Here is a 5,503-nt window from a genome sequence, read left to right as displayed (position 1 = left end):
CTTTCCCCTCACTTTTCCTCCCTCACCTCACCTCAGTTCCCTTGCCTCACCTCCATCACCACACCTCCCTAAACCCCTCACATCACCTCCATCACCTCACCTCCCTCACCTCACCTCCCTCACGTCACCTCTCCTCCCTCAACTCACCTCACCTCCCTCTCATAACCTTGCTCACCTCTGTCAACTCACCTCCCTCTCCTCACCTAAACTCCTTCACCTCAATTTCCTCCCCTACCTTCCGTCACCTCCATCACATCACATCCCTCACTTCACCTCCGTCACATTACCTCACATCTCTCACCACCCTCTTCTCAGTTCCCTCACCTCACGTCTCTCAACTCACCTCGCACACCTCACCTCCCTCATCTCACGTCCCTCACCTCCCTCACCTCATCTACCTCACCTCACATCAACTGCCTCACCTCACCTCCCTCACCTCACCTTCCTCACCTTTCTCACCTCACCTCCCTCACCTCCCTCGCCTCACCTCACTCACCTTGCTCACCTCACTACCCTCTTCTCCATCCTCACCAACCTCACCTCCCTCACCTCACATCCCTCACCTCCTTTACCTCACCTCCCTCAGCTCACTGCCCTCATCTCACCTCCCACACATCCCTCACCTCACCTCCCTCACCTCATTCACCTCACCTCCCTCGCCACCCTCACCTCACCTCCCTCACATCACACATCACCTCACTCACATCACTTCCCTCACCTCACCTCCCTCACATCCCTCACCTGACATTCCTCACCTCACATCCCTCACCTCCCTCGCCTCACCGCCCTCACCTCCCTCACCTCACCTCCCTCACGTACCTCACCTCACGTCCATCACGTCACATCCCTCACCACCCTCACCTGACCTCCCTCACCTCACCTCACCTCCATCACCTCACCTCCCTCATCTCCCTCCACTCACCTCCCTCACCTCACTTCCCTCACCTCCTTCACCTAACCACCCTCACTTCCCTCACCTCACCACCCTCACCTCCTTCATCTCACCTCCCACACCTCACCTCACCTCCCTCACTTCACCTCCCTCAACCCCTCACCTCAAAAACCTCACCTCACCTACCTCACCTACCTCACCTCACCTCACCTTCCTCACCTCCCTCACATCACCTCACCTCCCTCATGTCATCTCACCTCCATCACATCAACTGCATTACCTCCCACACATCTCCTCACCTCCCCAACCTCACCTAACCTCACTCACCTCATCTCCCTCACTTCACCTCCTTCAGCTCACCTCCCTCACCTCCCTCACTTCCCTCACCTCATTCCCCTCATCTCCCACAGCTCACCTCCACTCCCCTCCTCACATGACCTCCCTCACCTCACCTCCTTCACCTCACCTCCCTCACATAACGTACCTCATTTCCTGCACTTCACTTCCCTCACCTCACCTCTCCTCCCTCACCTCAAATCACTTCCCTCGTCTCACCTCCCTCACTTCTATCACCTCACCTCCGTCAACTCAATCACCTCACCTCCCTCACTTCCATCACCTCACCTCACTCACCTCACCTCCCACAAATCCCTCCATTCACATTGCTCACTTCCTCACCTCACCTCCCTCTCCTCATATACCCTCCCTCACCTCAACTCCCTCCCCTCCCCTCCTTCACCTCACTCACATCACTTCCCTCACCTCCCTCAACTCACCTTTCCTCCCTCACCTCCTCACCTCCCTCACCTCACCGCCCTCACCTCCCTCATTTCACCTCCCACACCTCACCTCACCTCCCTTACCCTACCTCACCTCCATTACCTCACCTTCCTCACCTCACAACCCTCACCTCATCTCCCTCACCTCCCTCACCTCACCTCACATCCCTCACATCACCTCACCACCTTCACCCCTCCATCACCTCCCATACATCTTCTCACCTCCCTAACATCACCTAACCTCCCTCACCTACCTCTCTCCCCTCACCTCCTTCACCTCACCTCCATCACCTCGCTCACTTCCCTCACCTCATCTCCCTCACCTCACCTCCCTCATCTCCATCACCTCTTTCACCTCACCTCCCACAACTCACCTCACCTCCCCCTCCTCACCTCACATCCCTTACCTCACCTCGTTCACCTCACTTCCCTCATCTCCCTCAAATCATGTACCTCACATCCCTCATTTCACTTCCCTCACCTCACTTCTCCCTCACCTCAACTCACTCCCCTCGCGTCACCTCCCTCAACTCAATCACCTCACCTCCCTCACTTCCCTCACCTCACCTCACCTCCTACACATCCCTCCATTCACATCGCTCACTTCCCTCACCTCACCTCCCTCACCTCTCTCACCTCACCTCTCTCACCTCCCTCACATCATTTCCCTCATTTCCCTCACCTCACCTCCCTCACATCTCCTCATCACCCTCACCTTACCTCATCACCCTCACCTACCTCAACTCACCTCTGTCACCACATATCACATCCCTCACACCTCACCTCACCTGCCTCACCTCACCTCAACTCAGCTCTGTGACCTCACCTCCCCCACCCACCTGCCACACCTCGTTCACCTCATCCACCTCACCTCACCTCACTTCACTTCCCCTCCCTCACCTCACCTCACCTCCCTCAGCTCTCTGCCCACACCTCACCACCCACACCTGCCTTGCCTCACCTCCCTCACCTCACTCACCTCACCCCCATTCCATCACACCTCACCTCCCTCACAGCACTTCCCTCACCTCACCTCTCTCAACTCACATCCCTCACCTCCCTTACCTCACCTCCCTCACCTCACCTCCCTCACCTCGCTCACCTCACCTCCCTCCCCTCACATCCTGCACTGCCCTCACCTGACCTCCCTCACCACACCTCACCTCCCTCACCACACCTCACCTCCCTTGCCACACCTCACCTCACTTCAGCTCCCTCACCTCACCTCCATCACATCTCTCTCAGCTCCCTCACCACACCTCCCTCACCTCACCACACCTCCCTCACCTCACTCACATCACCTCTCTCGTGTCACATCCCTCGCATCAACTCTCCTCCCTCACCTCATCTCACTTCCCTCACCTAACCTCCCTCAGCTCGCTAACTTCTCCTTTCTCACATTCCTGTCCCTCAACTCATGCCCCTCACATCCCTCATCTCACCTCCCTCAACTCACTTCCCACACCTCCCTCACCCCACCTCCCTCACCTCCCTCAGTTCACCTCAACTCCATCACATTACATCACCTCCTTCACCTCACCTATCTCCTCACCTCACCTCCTTCACCTCCCACATGTCTCCTCACCTCCCACACGTCTCCTAACTTCCCACAGTCTCCTCACCTCCCTCACCTCACGTCCCTCACTTCAAGTAACCTCCTACACCTCACCTCACTTCCCTCATCTCCCTCATCGCCCTCACACCACTTCCCTCACCTCACCTCCCTCACCTCTCTCACCTTTCCTCCCTCACGTAACCTCTCCTCCCTCAACTCACCTCACCTCCCTTACATCACCTCCGTCACCTCACCTCCCTCTCCTCACTTACCTCCCTCACCTCAACTCCCTTCCATCCCCTCCTTCACCTCGTTCACATCACTTCCCTCACCTCCCTCATCTCACCACTCCTCCCTCACCTCACCTACCTCGCCTAGCTCACCTCACCCACCTCACCTCACCTCCCTCACCTCACCTCCCTCACCTTACCTACATCACCTCCATCACATCACCTCTCTCACCTCACCTCACCTCTGTCACCTCACCTCCCTCTTGTTATCTCTCTCCCTAACTCACCTCACCAACCTCCCTCCCTCACCTAACCTGCTTCAGTTCACCTCATCTACATTGACTCATCTCACCTCCCTCATCTCACCTGATCTCCCTCACCTCAACTCCCTCATCTCCCTCACCTCCCTCACCTCACCTCCCTCATCTTATGTCCCTCACCTCACACCCCTCACCTCCCTCACTTCACCTCACCATTCTCACATCACCACCCTCTCACCTCATCCACTCACCTCCCTCACCTCCCACATCTCCCTCACATCACCTCCCTCAAATATCTCACCTCACCACGCTCACATCCCTCACCTCACCTCACTCACCTCCCTCACATCACCTCACCTCCCTCACACCTCATTCCCTCAACTAACATCAACTTGCACAACTTACCTCCCTCACCTCCTCACCTCACCTCCGACCCTCCCTCAGCTCACCACCCTCACCTCTTTAACCTCACCTCCCTCCCAACCTCCCTCACTTCTCACAACTCCCTCATCTCTCCTTACCTCCCTAAACCCACCTCAGTTCCCTCAGCGTACCTCCATCACCTCACACACCTCACCTCACCTGCGTCACCTCACCTCACTTCCATCAACTCACCTCCCTCACCTCCCTCACCTCACCACACTCACCTCACCTCCCACACATCACCTCCCTCACCTCCCTCATTTCACATTCCTCACCTCACGCCTCTCACCTCCCTCACCTCACCTCCTCCACCTCGTATCAACTCCCTCACCTCACCTCACCTCCATCACCTCCCTCACCTCACCTCACCACCCTCACCTCTCATCACCTCCCTCACCTTACCTCCCTCACCTCCCTCACAACACCTCCCTCACATCACGTCACTCACCTCAGCACACCTCCCTCCCCTCACCTCAATTTCCTCCTCACCTCCCTCACTTGCTCACTTCACCTCCCTCATCTCCCTCACCTCACCTCCCTCACCTCTCTCACCTCCCTCACCTTACCACTCTAACCTCCCTCAATTCAGCTCACACAGTTCACCTCACCTCCATCACCTCACCTCACCTCCATCACCTCACCTCCCTGACCTCCATCACCTCACCACCCTCACCTCCCTCACCTCAACTCCTTCACCTCACTTTTCCTCCCTCAACTCACCTCACTTCCCTCGCCTCACCTCCCTCACCTCTCTCACCTCACCTCCCTCACCTTCCTCACCTCACTTCCCTCACATCCCTCACCTCACCTCCCTCACCTCATGTCCCTCACCTCACCTACCTCACCTCCTTCACATCATCTCTATCACCTCACCTCCCTCACCTCTCTCACCTCATCTCCCTCACCTCACCTTCCTGACCTCCCTCACACCACCACACATCCCTCACCACCCTCACCTCAGCTCCCTCACCTTACCTCACCTTCCTCACCTCACCTCCCTCAACTCACATCCCTCACCTCCCTCCTCTCACCAAACTCACCTCCCACACCTCCCTCACCTCACATCTCTCATCTCCCTTACCTCACCTCCCTCAGCTAACCACCCTCACCTCACAACCCACACCTCCCTTGCCTCACCTCCTTCACCTCGCTCACCTCACCTCCCTCACCTCCCTCACATCACACCCCACTTCCCTCACATCACTTCCCTCACCTGACCTCCCTCATCTCACTCCCTCACCTCCCTCACCTAACCTCGCTCACCTCACTAACTTCTCCTCAGTCACATCCCTCAATTCCCTCAACTCACTCCCCTCACAGCCCTCACCTCACCTTCCTTGTCTCACCACACTCACTTCCCTACA

The sequence above is a fragment of the Lipotes vexillifer genome, unplaced genomic scaffold (assembly GCF_000442215.2).
Source record: "Lipotes vexillifer unplaced genomic scaffold, Lipotes_vexillifer_v1.1 scaffold793, whole genome shotgun sequence".
In the NCBI taxonomy this organism is placed as follows: Eukaryota; Metazoa; Chordata; class Mammalia; order Artiodactyla; family Lipotidae; genus Lipotes; species Lipotes vexillifer.
This window is presented reverse-complemented; position numbering follows the sequence as displayed.